General features: G+C 37.5%; 1 protein-coding gene and 1 non-coding gene across 3 annotated transcripts in view; both read right to left on the bottom strand.

Moving 5' to 3' along the window:
* The window catches only part of Cbfa2t2 (CBFA2/RUNX1 partner transcriptional co-repressor 2), a 147,860-nt gene that overhangs the window by 55,952 nt on the left and 71,173 nt on the right, over window positions 1-20,735 (bottom strand). The gene's annotated exons all lie outside the window — the stretch shown is intronic.
* On the bottom strand, window positions 5,029-5,101 carry Trnav-cac (transfer RNA valine (anticodon CAC)). The gene has a single exon. It is a non-coding gene; the product is annotated as a tRNA-Val (tRNA).

The raw sequence follows: 20,735 nt of genomic DNA, 5'->3' as shown, positions 1-20,735 counted from the left end.
AATGGATAAATGGACAAACAGGTACGTAGGTAGGTAGATAGAAGACACACACACAGAGGGAAGTATATATGAAAATCATCACATAGAAGATCGTGTGGCAATAAAGGCACAGACTCAAGGATTCATCTACAAACTAAGGACTGCAGAGAATATTGGCAAACACCAGAAATTGGGAGCCAGGCACAGAACTGATATATCCCTCTGAGGACTCAAGGAAGAATCAGCCCTGCTCGAGAATGAGATCTCGGTCTTTCTCTCTCCCTCCCTTCCTACACACACATACACACCCCTTGATTTTGATTTTGGACTTCTGGCTCCTAAAGTGTAAGAGAATAAATTTCTAACATCTTAAGGCAACCAGTTTGTGGTACTTTGTTTTGTCAACATTACAAACTAAAACAAGGGAACAAGGACAAGAGGTGATAGGAACTGAAAGTTAACAGTTTACAGAGTGTCTGAGAAAGGGAGAAACCAGATTCCAAACTTGGGTACCTCAATTGTATTCTTTCTAGACTACTCCTTATAAACAAATCAATTAAGTAAAGTGGAAACAGCTAAACTATAAACAGCTAAAAGGCCTCAATTGCATGACATGGAAACAGAATCAATATCAGTTGTATATAAATTTCTGCTGGTGATGAAATACTAAATTTTTATATAGTCAACTATACTAATAAAGGAAAAGAAGGTAGAGTCAATGTCACTTATGATATAAGCTATACAAAAAAAAAAAATAAAAAGTAGAACTGACTCTAAATTAACAATGAACAATTTCATCCCTGTACGTAACTGACAACAAGCAGCTGTTTGATAACAATGAACAACAAAGAAACTCCAGAAAGAGAAATTAGATAAATTTACTGACATTGAAAAGAGTTTTCAGGTGCTAGACATAGTGACTCATTCCTACAATTTCAGTTACTCAGAAGGTTGAGGCAGGAGAATGGCAACTTTGAGACCAGCCTTAACAACTAAGCAAGGGGCTGGGGATGTGGCTCAAGCGGTAACGTGCTCGCCTGGCATGCGTGCGGCCCGGGTTCGATCCTCAGCACCACATACAAACAAAGATGTTGTGTGCGCCAAATACTAAAAAATAAATATTAAAAAAAAAATTCTCTCTCTAAAAAAAACGAAAAACAACTAAGCAAGGCTCTCAGTAACTTGTTTATTTATTTTTAGTACCCAGAACTGGAGACCACTGAGCCACACCCTATCCCTATTTTATATTTTATTTACAGACAGGGTCTTGCTAAGTTGCTTAGCGCCTTGCTTTTGCTGAGGCTGGATTTGAACTCGTGATCCTTCTGCCTCAGCCTCCCGTGCTGCTAGGGATACAGGCGTGTGCCCATGTGCCCAGCTTCAGTAATTTATTTTTATTTCAATATAGGGTTTTGATAAGTTGTCCCACCTGGCCTCAAACTTGATATCTCCTGCCTCAGCCTCCTGATTCACTGTGATTATAGGCCAAATTAATGCTTCAGTTTATAGTGACTGCATTTTGGGAAAGGATATAATGAATAAAGAAAGTCAAGGGAGCCAAGCTCCCAAGTTACAAATCCCTGTCAAAAATGTGTAGTATTGGGGCTGGGGTTGTAGCTCAGCGGTAGAGCGCTGGCGTAGTATGCGAGGCCCTGGGTTCAATCCTCGGCAACACATAACAATAAATAAAATAAAGATATAGTGTCCAACTACAACAAAAAATTAAAAAAAAAACGTGTAGTATTCTGAAAGCCTTTGTCATCCCTCTGCTCAGGACATTTTCCCTGTGAAATTGATGGTCATCCTGTCTGATTAGTGGACTAATGAGCTGTTGCGCTTGCCTTTTTCTCCCTGACAGTGTTTTCTCAATGCCCTTCAAAGAACACTTGACACATTTCCAGCTCTTCCATCTGGGCCCCAGCTTTCTGTAGAGGGTGGAGAAGGGAAGGAAGGAACTGACAGTTGTCTAGCACTGTTATGTGTATGTACCGTGTGCAACAACCTGGAGGGAGTCTTTCTTCAGACCACCTGCCTTTACAGCGAGGGCGCCAAAGGCCCGAGGAGGGCGTAACAGTGAGATGTGTTTTAACATTCAGCATTTGGCAGGATAAAAACGGTGGAATAGACCAACTGCACTGACATGATGGTCTTACCAACTGAAAGTTTAGACAGTGAACAAAGCTCAGCCTCGAAAATACTGTTTACACGCCTATCTTACTAACTTCATTACCCATAAACCTGCAACCTCAGTGTCATTCCTCAGGTTTCAAGCAATACTACAGCAGGAAAATCACAGGTAAGGAAATAGATTTGGTGTGAAAACTTTTCTGTTACATGGATTTTAGCAAATCATTTTACCTTTCTGGATCTCACTTTTCAATACACGTAAAAGTGAGGGATAATAAGAACAAACTAGGATTAGGAATATAGCTCAGTGGTAGAGCGGTTGCCTAGTATGCATTAAGTCCTGGGTTTGATCCCCAGCACCACAAACAAACAACTTGGCAGCCAGGCATAGTGCTGCATACCTGTAGTTCTGGCTACTCAGAATTTTTCTGACTAATAATTTATCTATATATAACTTCAGACATACTATATAGAGTGATCCAAGAATTTAAAGGCATAAAAGCACCAAATACAATATATGTATTTTTGTTAGAGCCTGGGTTGCATGAATGCACCTCATATTTTGTATAACCTGATCAAACTGATCAGTTGCTCAGATGACAGGTAAAGGGTATGTTTCAAAGAACGCATTTTAACTCTGCTTGGGGTCACAGTAGGAGCACAGGAATTTCCTATAGGAAGACAGATAGCTATGGCATGCCCTTATGTCATCATTGTGAAAGTGACTTCTTCCTGAAATTTTTTTTTTTTTTTTTTTTAGGGGGAGAATTTTTTTTAATATTTATTTTTTAGTTTTTGGCGGACACAACATCTTTGTATGTGATGCTGAGGATTGAACCCGGGCCACATGCATACCAGGAAAGCGCGCTACCGCTTGAGCCACATCCCCAGCCCCTGAATTTTTATGAAATCACTGTTTATATATATTTTAGCTAAATCTCTTTAAGAACCAACCACACACATCTTGACCACTTTTTAATTTCAAAAATTTTAAAGTTCAAGAAACAGAAAATTCTTTCCATTGCCAGGCACAATGGCACATGCTTGTGATCCCAGTTACTTAAGAGGCTAAAAACAGGAGGGTTGCAAATTTGAGGCCAGCCTGAACAATTTAGCAAGACCTGTCTCAAAATACCACCCTCCATATTTTTTATTGGTGCATTATAGTTATACATGATGATGGGATATGTTACTACATATGTGCATGCACACAATGTATAAAAATAGAATTTGGTCAATATCACTCCCTAGCACTCCCCTCCTCCCTTCCTCCCTTTGGTCCCTTTCTTCTATTGATCTCTCTTCGATTTTCATGAGTTCTACCTTCAAAACAAAAACTTTTGGAAAGGGATGTAGTTCAGTGGTAGAGCGCTCCTGGGTTCAATCTCTAAACCATAAAAACAAACAATCATGAAACTATAAAGAGTTATTCTATGGTCCACAAAAGAAAGTACTATTGAATATGTTTTTGGTAAATATCCTAGACAAGTACTATTTGAGAAGAATCCTCCATGAAAAATTGCCCACAAACAGGGATATTTACAAATAATTATAAAATATACTTCCTTGGAAGTTTTTTAAACTTCTTATGAGGCTGGCAAAGAAACAACAAAGAACAGATATGTAAATATGAGATCAAAAATAATGCTATAATGTGAGGGAAAAGACTACAACCCAAACTGGAAACATAAGAAATTCCTAGATCTAAAGGATGGCACCACATTTAGAAAAAAGAAGCTGAGTTTGATGTGTAAAGGATATTTTATAACGATAGTTGGTTTTTTTCCCATTTGTCTTTGGGGATTACTCAACAAAGGCTGGTTCTGGGGGTATCATAATGAATATAACAGAGGCTGGTATGCAGCACACTCATACATGTTTTACTTTAATTAGATTAAAAATTCGTTAGAATTAATCATTTTACTTGGTTTTTGAGATAGTTATCTAAACTAAATTTTGGAAAGAAGATATGGTCAAATATTCCTGCGTATCATCACTGAGAAAAAAAAAAAAAAAAGAGTAAAATGTAGATTTTTCAGAAGTATGCCAAAAATAATAATTCCAAACAGGATGGCCAAGGAAGCCATTATATCTGAATCTTTAAAACCAAATCAGTCTGCTAAAAAATATTGGGAGAGCTGGGTAAGGTAAAACACACTTAGGAGGCTAAGACAGAAGGATCTCAAGTTCGAGGCTAGCCTTATCAACTTAAAGTTGAGAATGTCTCACAGTAATTTAAGCCGGGGAGGGCACCTGAGGATATAGCTCAATGGTAGAAGAACTGTCTAGCATGCATGAGGCCCTGGGTTCCATCCCTAAGAGACAGAGACAGAGAGAGAGGGAGGCGAGGAGAGGGAGACAGACACCCCCAAAAGAAGATATTGAAATGGCTAATATACACATAATAAAATGCTCAACATTAGTCAAAGAATAACAAAATTATAACACACAGGAACTAACTCCTGACACACATACATGGATAGATAAATGTCTAAAAGTATTAAGGTAAGTGAAAGATGAAAGATGCCAAAGAGCCACATAACACATTATTTCATTTATATGAAACTTTAGACAAAGCCGACTTTGAAAGCAGACCAGTGGCTTCCAGGGACTGATAGAAAGAAATTAAACATGAAGGGGCATAAGAGAAGACAACAATGAAGCTGAGAAAAAATAGTAAACCAAATCCAACAGTGTATTCTTTACAAAAATCATACTCAAGTTTCTTCGAGGATACAAGGATAATTTAATATTAGAAAAAAGCAAAGCCATCCAGCTGCTGTGGTGTGCATGCCTGTAATCCCAGTGGCTCAGGAGGCTGAGGCAGGAGGATCAAGAGTTCAAAGCAGCCTCAGCAACTTAGTGAAGCCCTAAGCAACTCAGCAAGACCCGTCTCTCTCTCTTTTTTTTTTTTTGGGGGGGGAGGGGTGCTGGGGATTGAACCCAGGGCCTTGTGCATGTGAGGCAAGCACTCTACCAACTGAGCTATATCCCCATCCCTAAATAAAATATTTTTTAAAAGGGCTGGGGATGTGGCTCAGTAGTTAAATGTCTCTGGGTTCAATCCCTGAGTACTCCCTACACAGGGAGAAAAAAAAAAAAAGGGAGGAGGAAGGGAATGAATGAACAATATAAACAGATAAAAACTCCCCATATAAACAGATTAAAAAGAAGAAAATTTTAAGATTATCTCAGTAATTAAAGAAAAGGCATTTGGGAAAACATAGTTCCTATTCATAAACATCAACAAAAGCAGAAATATTTCAATTCCTTAATAAAGGATTTTTTCCAATAACCCACATAAATGCCATACTTATTGGGAAAATACTACAAGCATTTCTTTCAACTCAAAAGAAACAGGTGTCCAATATAAACACTTTTATTCACCATTTATTTAGGAGTCAGGCCATAGTGGCATGACAGCAAAAAGAATACAGGGTGTAAGGACTGGAAATGAAGAAAGAAAATCTTTTTGAATAAACCAGATGACTTTCTACATAGAAGGCAAAGAGAAATTTACAACCCAGTTATTAAGATTAAGACATACGAGCACTCGCCTGTAATCCCAGCTGCTCAGGAGGCCAAGAGAAGAGGATTGCAAGTTCAAGACCAGACTCAGCAATTTAGCAAGACCTTGTCTCAAAATAAAAAGTAAAAAGGGCTGAGGATGTGGCTCAGTGGTTGAATGACCCTGGGTTCAATCCCTGGTACAAAAACAAAAACGATATAGGTTCACCAAGATTGTTAGAGGAAGATCTAGCTTTTAAAAATTAATTGCATTCTCACTGGATATGTGGGCACAAACTTATAATCTCAAAGACTCAGGAGACTGAGGCAGGAGGATTGCGAGATTGAGGCCAGTCTGGGAAACTTAGAAAGATTCTATTCCAAAATAAAAATTTGGGGGTAGGGTGGGATGTGTAACAATAGGTTTCCTATTGCAGAAGATAAAGAATTAAAAAAAAAAATAGGATTACATGAGACAGGTCAAGGGACAATCCTGAGATTTTATCCTGAGCAACTGGAAGGAGGAGTTGAAATGGGAAAGAAGATAGGCTGAGGAGCAGCTAAAGAATGGGATTAACTGGTGAGATGCCTAATAGATATTCCATCAGAAATGTAGGACACACAGCCAGGTATAGAAAGAAGTCTAGAGCTGAGGCATGAGGTAGAAAGAAAGAACTTGTAATGAGATGTTGTTAATTAATGGTATATAAATATATAATTCCTATTTATAAATCCTATTTAATGCACCAGGGAGCAGGCCCAGCATGGTGGTGCATGCCTGTAATCCCAGATACTCAGGGAGAACAGGAGGAGAGCATGTTTGAGGCCAGCCTCAGTAACTTAAAAAGACCCTGTCTCAAAATAAAAAGGGCTGGGGATGTAGCTTGCATGGGATGTGCCAAGTATCTGGGTTCTATTCCCAGTACTTAAAAAAAAAAAAAAAAAATCAGCTTAAGACCAAATAGCTACAAGAAAGTGAGAATAAAATAGAGGTTCAAGAACTGATCGTCATGAAAGTCAATAATCTAAAAAAGGTGACTGAACAGAGCAGCCAGCCGAGTGTGGTGACACATGCCTGTAATCCTGGCAGCTTGGGAAGCTGAAGCTAGAGGATCCCAAGTTCAAAGCCAGCTTCAGCCTAAATAACTCAGTGAGATACTGTCTCTGTCTCTAAATGAAATATTTAAAAAGGGAAGGGGATATAGCTTAGAGGTATAGTGACCTTGGGTTCAATCCTTGGTACAAAAGAGAAAAGAAAAAAAACTATGGATATTTTATTTGTAACAAAGGGTATATAAATATAAACATGTAAAACACTGTACACAACTCTCACTCTAGAACTTAACTGAATGAGGAACAATGGTTATATACTACATTAGGCCAGATAAGTAAGTTCATCTCTTATCTGAAGCAGAACAACAGAAATATAAAAAGCTTGTTTGCAGCAAAGATGAAAAATGCAGTTTGGCAAATGCATAAAATTCTACACCAGCTAGAGATTTATGTTCTTGAAGAGTCATAGGCAGGCTACTGTAGAATGACACTGGGCAATGAAACTGGAAGCTGTGACTCAACCCTCATTCTGTTAATTTATCAGCTACTGTGGAACCCTGGACAAGTCACTCCAGAGCGCTGGCATCCTCATTTGTAAAATGGAGATAAGTAGGGTAGGGACTAAAAAGGGCAATTAAAGTAACAGATAAGAAACTGCTCTATCAGACCCAAATATAAGGTTTTATTAGCTACCCAATGCATCAATAATCACCATGCTACTATATGCTGAGAGTAACTCAAGGGTCTCTTCCAATGCTAATGATTTTAATATTTAAAGATACATTGAAATCAGCCTGCCAACATCAACCCTGCCCTCCTTGATAACCTTAATGCAGTTAAAAGCAGCAGCAACACAGCTGACCTGATAACATAAATAGGGAAAAGTGAAATGTGGATTGCTGCTTCCCAGCTCCAACAAATGTTTACTTGGAATAATATAGTTATCTACTCCAACTGCACACCATCTGTTTCAAGTCTCCACCAAGTTAATATTTCTCACATGAACAGACATTACTTAAATTACATTTGATGAGCATCTTGTCTTCTTATGGAGGCTATACCTCTTTAACACTGTGCAGCAAAGTCAGAGAACTCAGAGAATCTGAGACTGTCAGGGAATAAACTCTAATCTTGGAGGTGGGGGGGGCGGAGAAAAAGTTTTTTTCCTCCTGGAGACTCCTTTTTGGGGGTGGTGGAGTGGAGGATAAATCAAAACAATTTTCATATCTTAAGGAGTGATTCATTTTTTTTTTTTTTTTTTTTTTGGTACTGGGGATGGAACCCAGGGGTGCTGAACCACTGAACCACATAACCAGCCCATTTTTATTTTTTAGACAGGGTCTCTAGTAATTTCAGGGCCTTGCTAAATTGCTGAGGCTGGACTCAAACTTGCAATCTTCCTGCCTCAGTCTCTTGAGCTGCTGGGATTATAGGTGTGCACCACCATGACTAGCTTAAATTTTTTTTTGTTTTGTTTTTTTAATTTTCAAAGTGTGTGTGGGGGGGGGGGTTCCATAAACATAACTTGGGGGCCTTAATAATTTTTACAAGGGTAAAGGGATCCTGAAACCAAGGAGTTTGAAAAATTCTTATTCCAAGTTTTTCAAAATCACCTATTCTACCTGTCCTGCCCCTTACTATAGAATGAGCTATGCTGTCATTTTCTCTATCAAATATACCAAGAGAACTCCACTTCAGTGTCTTAGCTCAAACTATTTCTTATGCTTAGAATTGCTCCCAGGTCCCACTGTTCATGTATGACCTCTTGCCATTCTGATGTCACCTCAAATGTCATTTGCTCCAGAGGGATCTTCCCCAATTCAAGTTCTCCTCCACTCCTTCTACCAGATTATCCCACAATATTTTCTTCACTGCACTTGTTACCTGAAAGTGCCTGTGGTGCATAACACTGGAATAACAAAAGCTTTGCCCATTTCCCTGACATACCCTCAGCAACTAAGGCACCCACACCAAATTACAGTGGTCTAAAGTGGCACTGCATTAAGTCTCGACTGGACTTTCAATTTTTCTTCTTTCATGTCCCTGGGCCTAGCATAACCTTGTCATTTCTACTTCTTCATAAGCATCCCTGATCCATTCCTAGGGCAGTTGTTTCTTGCCTCTCTCCTAAATGAACCTTCTCAAGGATTCAACCTAATTTGCACTCTACTGCTAAGCACCTACTTCATCAGGAATTCCCACTACTTTCTTCTGCTCTCAGACTGGCCTTCATGGTCCTCTGGATGTTGCTAAATATTTCTTCTATAACCATGAAAAGGGATGGGGATGTAGGTCATTGGTAGAGAGTCCCTAGATTCAATCCCCAGGATCACACACAAAACAAAACAAAACAAATGAAAGACTTTGAGTTTGGGGCGAGAGAGCAGTTCCAAGTAGAAGCTGCCCCGTGTGGGAAATTGAAGTAGAGAACAAGGAGAGGTTTCATCCAACTGTTGGTATCCAACAGATGTAGAATAAATCTGTTGGTTCCTTGAGTTAACAAATGTAAAAGAACTTTGGAGCCTGCAGCAGGAAAATCCCAAGTTCATGGCCAGCTGGGGCAGGTAAGCAAGACCCTGTCTCAAAAGGTATGTGGTAGGGGAGAGCCTAGAGATGTAACTTAGTGACAAAACACCCGTTTTCAACAGGTAATATCGAAAGTAATTAATTAATTAAAAGAGGAGAGAGGGGGCTGAGGATATAACTCAGTGGTAGAGTGCTTGCAAGGCCCTGATTTGATTCCCAGCACTGCATTTTATTCCTTTTTCCTTTTCCATTTCTACTTTGTTCAGACATTTACTATTTTCTCTAGCTCGGTCTGTTGTGATCCTCTTGTTTGGATCTAAATCCTTCTGATGCATCTTCCTTCCAACTACATCATAGTAATCACAAAGATATTTTATCTTTCAGAACATAAACCCACTTGTTACTTTCATGCTTAAACCCTTCAGTATCTCTCTTGCATGTACTTACTTGACAGTAAATCTTATGCCTCCTTATGGTAGCTATTGATGATTCCAACATTACAATACAGTAGCTGACTACTACAGAGCAAATAGAAGGAAAAAAAAAAAAAAAGAAAATGTAATCGGTTGTGCATGCTTGGTTGGAACATAAAGTGATACAACTTCTGTGGAAAACAGTGTAAAAGTACCTTGAAAAATAAGAAATCAAATAACCATATGATTCAGTACCTTCACTTCTCTGTTTACTCAAAAGAATTTTTTTTTTTTTTTTTTTAATGCCGCAGTCTGGCTGGGCACAAATCACGAGCCACTGAAGCAGGAACAAACTTTATTTTTTTTATTTTTTTAAAGAGAGAGTGACAGAGAGAGAGAGAAAATTTTTTTTAAATATTTTTTTTTTAGTTCTCAGCGGACACAACAACTTTGTTTGTATGTGGTGCTGAGGATCAAACCCGGGCCGCACGCATGCCAGGTGAACGCGCTACCTCTTGAGCCACATCCCCAGCCCAAGAATTTTAAAATCAGGATCTTGAAAACATACTTATACTCCCATAGTCACGGCATTTTTCACAATGGAATCAAACCAAATGTACTGAACAGATGAATGAACAAAATGTAGTACATATCTACAGCCTTGGAATATCATTCAGCCTTAAAAGGAAGGCTTGAATTCAAGCCAGGTGGGGGGGACAAACACTTGTAACCTGACTAGGAGGCTGAGGCAGGGGTATTCCAAATTCAAGACCAGCCTCAGCAATTTAGTGAGGTCCTGTCTCAAAATAAAAAATAATAAAAGGCTGGAGATGTGTTCAAGCCAGTGTTCAAGCACCCTGGGTTCAATTCCTGTACCCCAAATAAACTTTAAAACAATAATATAAAAATTAAAAGAAATGAAATTCAAACATGCTACAACATGGAGGAACCTTGAGGATATTATGATCAACCGGTAGCCAGAAAAAGACAAAGACTATATGTTTCCACTTATATTAGGTATACAGGATAGTCAAATTCACAGAGAAAATAGAAGGGTAGCTGTCAGAGGCTGGAAGTAGAAAGAAATGGAGAGTTATTGTTTAATGGACAAAGTTTGTTCTTTGAAAAGCATTCTGGAGATGGATGATGATAATGGCTGCAAAACAGTACGAATGTACTCCATATCACTGAACTGTAACAAAATGATTTAAGATGATAGTTGTAATAAATTAGTATTTTACCATATTAAATAAAGTTAGGAAAAGTTTTTATAAAAAACAAAGGACAATTATGGTATTTAGTTATAATGGCACAGTTATAAGCAGGTTATATTTACTGTAATTCTGGGTCACAGACCATTCAGTTAATCTTAAAAATTCAGGCAGCTTTATGTGATAGGAGAGACAAAGAATTATATAAATTCTTCAGTATCACTAAATAAATATACCATTAATACATCACTGTGACGTTAAAGAAGACAACACAACGTTATAGAAATCATGGCTCCATTAATTGTGTTAATTAAGAAGCTCAATATGTTATTAAATTGCTGTGTAATATTGAAGACTAATGCATACATCACTATTTTTGTTCATAATAATTCTCTCCGTAGGCTTTTCCATCTCAAAGATGCTTTATTTACTTATTTATTTTGGTACGAGGGATTGAACTCAGGGACACTTGGCCATTGAGCCATATCCCCAGCCATATTTTGTATTTTATTTAGAGACAGGGTCTCACTGAGTTGCTTAGCACCTCACTTTTTGCTAAGGCTGGCTCAGACTCCCAAGCAGTTGGAATTACAGGAGTGTGCCACCATGCCCAGCAAAGATGCTCTATTTATTTAGATGTATCCTCCTCCTCCATACACGTGCTGTTATTATTTCATATTGAAAAATATTAACTTTAGAGCCAGGCACGGTGGCACAAGAGTGTAGTCCTAGCAGCTTGGGAGGCTGAGGCATGAGTATCACAAGTTCAAAGCCAGTCCCAGCAACTTAGTAGGCACTTAGCAACTCAGCAAGACCCTGTCTCTAAATACAATTTTACAAAAAAGGGCTGAGGATGTGGCTCAGTGGCTAACAGCTCTTGGGTTCAATCACCAGTATGGGGGTAGGGGTGGGGACACAACTTTTTAAAAGGCTGTTAACTTTAGCTATTTAAACTCACCCAATACAAAGGAATATGTGCCCATTCCCATCTTTCAATTAGAAAGTAAACTTGATCAAGTTCACTGTGACTTAAAATATATTTTTTAAATTACATTACCCTATACAGATAACCTGTATGCTGTAAATATATATTTTTTTCTTTTTGTACAATTTCATCTGTCAACCTTTAAAAGAACTTTCCATCTGTGAACTGTAGCTCACACCTATAATCCCAGTGACTCAGAATGCTGAAGCAGAAGGATCATAAGTTTCAAGCCAGCTTGGGTAACAGCAAGACCCTGTATTTAAAAAAAAAAAAAAAAAAAGGCTAGCTAATGCTACGGTTTCAACTGGTCAACGTCCCTTAAATTTTGTTGTTGTTGTTTTGGTGGTGCTGGGAATTTATCCCAGGGCCTTGTGCATGTGAGGCAAGCATTCTAAACGGAGCTATGTCCCCAGCTCTCCTTAATATTAAACAAACTGATTTTCTTAAGTTCCCTCAAGCCGCTGGCCAGTCAGCCCATTTAGCTTTTGCTCTGGGATGGAGAACCACAAAGAGAACTGAAGATCAAAGATCCAGCTCTCTCCCATGATGGGAAGCCCCTGGACAACATCCCTGCTTGCCTGACAGCTTCTGTTAAGGAACTTTTGGCACTCAGGGCTTTGCCTTACTACAAAGATAGCATATGCCATTGCCAATTAACTGGGAAGTAGTTTTTGGCAATGGTTACCAATTGGTGAAAACAATCTATCATGCCTAATCAAAAAAGACAGGTGGTTGTGTAAATCCACCAAACCTCATATTCCTGCTACATGCATATAGCTGTAGTGAAGTCTGGGCAAAATGAAGCTTTATGTGTTTTAATCAATCTGGTTAAGAGTTTACACACCTTCGGAGGTAAGAAATACTTAAAAATAAACTAGTGTTTGAACCTTTATTTTAACCACTTTTTGGAAGCTCTTTTGGGGCAGGACAATAACATGGCAAAAAAAAATTTTTTTTTTTTTTTAAATGAGCAGACCTGCCCCTGAGACATGTCAACAAATAAATATGTACTGAATTTTGAATTATTTATAGAAAACTCTGGTAAATTTGCCATGTAAGGCAAAGATTTATTTATAGGTTTTATTTAACCTATTTATTTATAGGTTTCCATTTGTGGTGACCAAAATACCTGACCAAAACAACCTGGAGAAAAGTTTATTTTAAGCTCATGGTTTCAAGTCAGGCATAGTGGTGCACACCTGAGACAGGAGGATCACGAGTTCAAAGCCAGCCTCAGCAAAAGCAAGATGCTAAGGAACTCAGTGAGACCCTGTCTCTAAATAAAATATAAAATAGGGCTGGGGATGTGGCTCAGTGGCTGAGTGCCCCTGCGGTGCCACTGCTATCACCATCCCCACCACCAGAGAAGAGAAGAGAAGAGCAAAAACGCAAAACGCTCATGGTTTTAGAGGTTCAGTCCATGATTGGCCAACTCCATCTCTGGGCCTGAAGTAAAGGCAGAGCATCATGGCAGAAGAGAGCTGCTCACCTTAAGATAGCCAGGAAGCTGAGAGATATTGGGAGAAGCCAGAGACAAAATATATCTCTTGCAAGGAATGCCCCCAGTGACCCACTTCCTCCAGCCAAGCCCCACCTTGCCCACAATTACCACCTAGTAATCTATACAAACTATTAATCCATCAAATTGGATCAATCCATATGTTGCATCACAGCTCTTATAATTTAATCAATTCCACCTCCTGCATTAACACAGGAGCTGTCAGGGGAAACCTCATATCCAAACAGTAACATTATGTAACTTACCACAGATTTTACATTTTGTAAGTATAGATTTCTGCACAGGTTTTTATAATATAGGTCTATATTCCCCAATATGATAATCAATAGCTACATGGGATTATGGAGCACTTAAAATGAGGTCAGTCTAGACTGAGATGTGCTAAACATTTCAAATACTTAATAATTAGAAAAAATGTAAAACATCAATAATTTTATAATGATTATGCACTTAAATAGATATTACATTAAATAATTGCCAAAAATAATTTCAAACAAAAGAGAAAAGGGGAGCAAAGGGAAAACAGGCTGAAGTGGCTAACCAAGAAACTACATTCTACCTGCAGAAACAGACAATTAAAATGAGGCGAATTCAGTCTCTGGTGAATCAGGAGAAAGAAGCCAAGTTTGATTAATCATATACCATGTCTTACCAGTGGTCCCTGTCTCCCTTCTTGTATAATCCAGAGGAATGAACTATTTTGTAAATTCAAACTTTTAGTAGCTCCAGAAACATTTTTAAAAGAAGATAATCCCCTAAATCATTCCCTTTAAATGTAAATGATATTTCTTTTAGAAGTGAAATTGTTTGCTGGCTTTTGTTTTTTGGGGGGGTACAAACAGAAAAAAGTAGGATGTTGAATTGTGGGAGGCTTGGACCATTTTAATAATCCATAGGTGAGAGGTTAGTTTTATATCCCACAATACAAAGCATATTATACTGTAGTTTGGAGCTGAGAATAAAAAAGAAAAGAAAAACCTTACCCATTTTCTTATTTTGTAAATAAGGCTTTCAGGATATTTTAAATTACATATGTGATCTCTTTTTTGTTGCTTGCATTATATTTCAGATCTGGTGTGCTAAAAGAAAAGAATACATGATCTGTATTCAAATTTTCTAGTTCTTTGATAATGAGAATAGTTCCTCCCCAAAAGTCTGTTTTCTTGGGCTGGGGTTGTGGCCCAAGTATTAGAGCACTTGCCTAGCATGTGTGAGGCACTGGGTTCTAGTCTCAGCACCTCATCTAAATAAATAAAATAAAGGTCCATCAACAAAGGAGTTGATACTAACACATGTAAAAGTTGGAAAAAAAAAAAAAAAGTCTTTCCCTATTATTATATGCATTCAATACTGTCCAGCAACCAGGGTTGTTGTTGGCAATCAAATGAAAAAAAAAAAAAAAAAAAATACAAGCTAGTGCAGATTCCATGCCACAAAGAAAGAAATTCATCTTTATTTATTGTTTCCTGAGAAATATGAACTATTAGGATCTTACCCTCTTTAGGCAGAGAAATTAAGGGTTTATTTTTCCTTTCCAGAGCTCAAAATCAAATTGGCTGGGAAGTAGCTCAGTGGTAGTGTGCTTGCATAGGTGTAGAGGCTCTGGGTTCAATTCCCAGCAGTGCAACAAACAAACAAAAAGAACTCATGTAACAGATCATTTTGGGGGGCCTAAATCTTTAAGGAATGTCAAAAATGAATATGAACATCAGGTGTGGGTGGTGCAGTGGTATACACGTGTAATCTAAATGACTTGGGGGGTTGAAGCAGGAGAATGGTGAGTTTAAAGCCAGCCTCAGAAACTTAGAGAGAAGCCCTAAGCAACTGAGTGAGAGCCCGTCTCCAAATAAAAAAAAGGGGGGGGGGCTGGGATTGTTACTCAGTGGTTAAACAGTACTCCTAACTTCAATCCCCAGCATACCACCTCCCCCAAAAAAGAAAGAAAGAGAGAGAAAAGATATATGAGGTGAATGGTAATGGCACTTTATTTAAAAATATATTTTTTGTTCATGTGCATTTAAGCTTCTATTTAATTATAGGAAACTCTTCAAATCATTCATATTTTTATCTATAAGTTCATCATTTGAACACTTAAGCAAAGCTCAAACAAAACTACCAATGCATACTTTAAAATGTCAACATACCACACACTCAAAATTAATAAAGAGGACAGAAACTGGGAGGGGACAGCCACGTTTTCAGCTTTGATAGTGATGATGATTTCATAGGTGCATACTTTTCAAACATTGAATACATATATACAGCTTCTTATAATGTCACTCATGAAGTTTCTTTTACACAAAAACTAATTATAGGGGGTTGGGGTTGGGGCTCAGTGGTGGAGCACTTACCTAGCATGTGTGAGACCCTGGGTTCAATCCCCAGGACTACATAAAACTAAATAAACAAAATAGGGGTGTCGTGTCCATCTACAACTAAGAATATTGAAAAAAAAAAAAACTAATTGTATTTCAGTCTGTATTTCCACATTGTTGGAAGTTTTCATCATCCTCTTTCAGTGTGTCAACTGAATGATTCATTTTACATTCTTGACTTCCTTACTATCAAAAATTTCTAAAGCAATTTAAATTATCTGAATGAAACCATGTTTAGAACAAGTGGTCCAGATGTGAGCATCTGACTGATTTGCCTTAGGATAGAAATTCCGAGTTAAGATTAATGTCTTTAAATACCAAACAGACCAGACATAACAAATTAAAGTGAAAGGCATGTAAAACAATTCAACTTTTGTCTTAGAAATATCCAAGATGTTTTCTATGCAGATTCACTAAGGAAATGAAATTAAAGCTGACTTCAATGAACAAGGCAGAGACTATTTATTATATTTAGATAGTGAGGTTTTAATTGAGAACTTTATTTTTAGGTCAAACTCATTATGTTGCCCAAACTGGTCTCAAACTCTTGGGCTCAAGCAATCCTCCTGCCTCAGTCTCCAGAGCAGTTGGAACTACAGGTGCATGGCTTTCCTATATATACTTTTAGAATGCTATCAATCAAGTTTGTAACTTCCAAAGTAGAATAATTCAGAATTTTTATGCCCTAATTCCTATTTTCTCTTAAGGAAAAAAGAAACTGACTGTGGAATCACATCATCAGAGATGTTTTTCTATTGGTATTTCCTCTATTATGAGTCCTCTTGGCTCTTCAAGTTCTAATCACAAAGTCCTTTTTCTTTTCCCATTGCTCGGGATCAAACCCAGGATCTTGTAAACTCTAGGCAAGTGCTCTATCACCGAATTACACACCCAGCCCACAGAGTACTTCTGATTACTTATATAGTACTGGTTTTGAAGAGATTGTAAGATTTTATCTATATTGAGTTCATAGCCAATGCAAATTTCTGCTATAGAATATGAATGGCTGCCATGAATCCAGTTTCTGCTTAAAACTTAAGAGAAAGATGGGATAAGAGTATATTCCACTGTTTTAAGAATAGACTCAAAATCATTTAACTTCAGTTTTTTCATCTCTGTAACAGAGTTAACAATAATAATTCATCATTATGTTGACAGAATTATATGAGTCCATACTGGCAGTGCTTTTGACACTACAAATTAAGCATACCCATTAATTAGCTTTTTAAAGATGGATATGTACAAAGAAGAATTAAAGGACTAAATTCAACAGCAAACCACAAAGAATAATCGTGCTTTAATTCTAGAGTTAACTTTAATTTTATTATAGCCAAGGTTTAATACTAATTTCCCTACATTTCTTCCGTTGACCCTCCATTCAACCACATCAAAATGGGTGGTGAATTTTGGAAGAAAATAAATATGTATTTCTAGTTCAGGCTAGAAGACTTTCTAGATTATCTATATGGTTATTTGCTTCCATTAGTTCAAGTATCCAATTACTAATGTACCAGGGAAAAAGGCACAGAAATAAATGTCTGTTGGCTGGGGCTGTAGCTCAGCGGTAGAGTGCTTGCCTAGCATGCATGAGACACTGGGTTCAATCCTCAGCACCACATAAAAAGAAATAAATAAAATAAAGGCATGCTGCTTATACAAAAAAAAAAAAAAAAAAAAAAAGAAAGAAAGAAATGTATGTTGAAGTTCCAACACAATTAGTGGCATTAAAAACCAAACCAAGAACATTTCTTTCCCAGTAAATTGTTCATTCCATTTGACTGTCTGACCATTCTCCTGGGAATTTCTCCCTAAGAAAACAGCTGAAAAAGAAGCAACTTATTCCACAGAGGAACAATAAATTAAATGGTGGAACCACATGTTAATATGAACTATGAAGGCATTAAAAGTCATAATTATGAAGATCATCTGACACTTGAGGAAATATATAAACTACAAAGCTAGGTGGGGGAAACAACTACAAAAATTATATATACAGTATAATTACAATTATTTATAAAAAAAATAAATACATAGTCATAGCATGAAAAAGAACATGAAGATGGAACTGATGACATGGTAGGGGAAATGGGTAAATACCAATTTCCTTGAATCTTTGGAACACTGCTTATTTCATTTGTTCACTGCCATCCCCTAACCCCAACCTGCTTTCCTACAGAAGAATTACTCGACATTCACTGAACTGCTAAACATTACTAACATGTTAAGTCTTTTTCATATAGAGGTAGCATTATCCAGCTGCAATGACTTCTGAACAAAGCTGAAATTTTTTCAAGTAAACTTGAAGGAACACTAAGGTAGAGTACCTAAAAATAGCAAAAATTACCAAAAAAAAAAAAAAAAAAATATATGCTCAAAGTCAGAAGCCCTAGACCTCAGACTTTCTCCACCTTAAAAGACATAAATGGCTAACAAACATCCCCTCCAATGAGACTGACTGCTCTATGCTACAATCAACAATTTACTGATCAAACACATCTCATTTAACCCATTTAACCTCATTGTGAGTTTAAAGGATATAATTTTTTGGCATTTACTAAATGTTTAAACAAACAAATACACCAAAAACTGTGGCTCATCATCTCTGTAAAATAGGCAATTAAGTCTGCCTTTCTCTCTAATCTGTTTTGCTAGTAGGAAATAAAACTTAATAATCCAGTTCTGAAATGCATGCCATTATATAAAATGTTATAGTTATCATCTCTACTGCCCCTACTAAGACCTGGTGGCTTAAGGTGAAATCTTCGAATCTTAAAAGTGTTGTTTAAACCAAATGGCAAAGGTGAGAATACACAATAAAAAAGGAAAAATACAATTCAATACATGCTATGGTTCATATAGGAGGGAGTTCGGAAAATGCTTTCAAATTTCAAGACAATTATCCTCCCAATGGACAATGAAAGTACTGAGAATGAATACATAATACAGCAGAACTCCCTGCAGAAAGAATACATTTGCTAGTAGAAATTCCGGTCATCATTTAAATTTAAGCAAGTTAGAACTTAATATCTACCAATCTTCTCTATAATTACTTAAATTTGACAATTCAGTCTTAATTGTATGTAGTTACCTTTTACAAAATATATGATTTAAAAATATTTACTAAATATGGCTTAGTAAATATGGTTTAAAAAATATGGTTTGGGCTGGGGATGTGGCTCAAGTGGTAGCGCGCTTGCCTGGCATGTGTGCGGTCCAGGTTCGATTCTCAGCACCACATACAAACAAAGATGTGTGTCCGCCGAAAACTAAAAAATAAATTAAAAAAAATATATGGTTTGCTTGGGGGCTGGGGCTGTGGCTGAGTGGCAGAGTGCACGTGTGAGGCACTGGGTTCGATCCTCAGCACCACATAAAATAAAGATATTGTGTCCAACTACAACTAAAAAATAATTTTAAAAAATTTTAAAAATATATGGTTTGCTTGAAGGGAAAAAATACTCTAAGCTTCATCATATATTATAATCAATTTAAAGGTACATAGAAATAACTTCACCTCCTCAAACAATTAATTAAAGAACTTTAAACCAGAAAGCCATATATAGTCATCCCATCTAGACAAAGAAAAACCTAGACAAGGTTATATACTGGGACTCTTAGGCTGTGGCCCTGGAAAGGGGTCAATTATCATGTGGCTAGAACAACTTTGTAGTAGTAATATGTAAACTGAAACCATTGGTTTCTCAAATTAGTACAACAGTGTTCCCCAAAAAAGGACAGCTAGATGGTAATATAATCTAATGAAATAATGGTACCTTATGTTGATAAAAAACCAATACATTCTGGGTGCAGTAGGGCATGGCTATAATCACAACAATTCAGGAGGCTGAGGGAGAAGGATTGAAAGTTCAAGGCTTGAGCAATTTAGTGAGGCCCCGTCTCAAAAATTTTAAAAAGGGCTGTAAAAGATTGGGGATATAGCTCAGTAGTAGAGCATTTGCCTAGCATGTGCAAGTCCTGGGGGTTCAATCCTCTGTACCACAAAAATAAATAAATTTGATTAATTTAAAACAGTCGAGGGGGTTGTCACTCAGGCAGGGCACTTCTGGATTAAATCCCCAGTACCACAGTGAGTGGGGGGAAAAATGCACATTCTGAGCCTAATTCTCCATAGAAACAACAGATACACATAACAGCAGCACAGAAAACACCTTGATATAATGAAAGAGCAAGGTATAATTCACATTTGTGAAAACAACATGGAAAAAGTCTGTACATGTGTAAGCAAAAGCCAGAAAACAATGTTGAAGAAATAAGAAGTTGGTTTTAATAAAAGTAGCGCTCTCACTTTTTTGGGGGGTACTGGGGATTGAACTCAGGTACTTTACCACTGGGCTACATCCTCAGTCTGGTGTTTTGTGTTTTGTTTTTGTTTTGTTTTGAGATTGGGTCTTGCGAAATTGGTAAGGGGCTCACTAAACTGCTAAAGCTGACCTTGGACTTGAAATCCTCCTGCCTCGGTCTCTTGAGTTGCTGGGATTTTACAGGTGTGCACCAACATGCCCAGCTAGTACTCTCACTTGTAATACAAGAAGTTAACCATGAGGCAGGCAGAGGAGCGCTGGGGGCTGGGACTGAACCCAGGGTACTTTACCTCTGAGCTACATCCCCAGTCTTTTTTATTTTTTGAGATAGGGTCTTACTAAGTAGCTTGTGATCCTACTGCCTTAGCCTCCTGAGTCTGAGGCATGAGCCACAATGCCCACACCATGATTCTTTTTTTTATTTTTTATTTTATTTTTTAAATAGTTATAGATGGATAGCATGCCTTTATATGTTTAGTCTTTTATGTGGTGCTAAGGATAGAATCCAATGCCTCACACGTGCTAGGCAAGCGCTCTGCCACTGAGCTACAGCCCCAGTTTCCATGATTCATTTTTATCATGTTACTAAAAGGGTAACCTGACTAAACACTGTTCTAAGTGCTTGGTATACAAACATAAAGCTGAGATACAAAGTTGTGCTTTCAGAGCTCAACAAGTTCATGAAGTAGCTAGGTGGTCAGAGTTAAGTGCCTACATA

This window comes from Callospermophilus lateralis, chromosome 3 (assembly GCF_048772815.1).
Source record: "Callospermophilus lateralis isolate mCalLat2 chromosome 3, mCalLat2.hap1, whole genome shotgun sequence".
Lineage (NCBI taxonomy): Eukaryota > Metazoa > Chordata > Mammalia > Rodentia > Sciuridae > Callospermophilus > Callospermophilus lateralis.
This window is presented reverse-complemented; position numbering and strand designations above follow the sequence as displayed.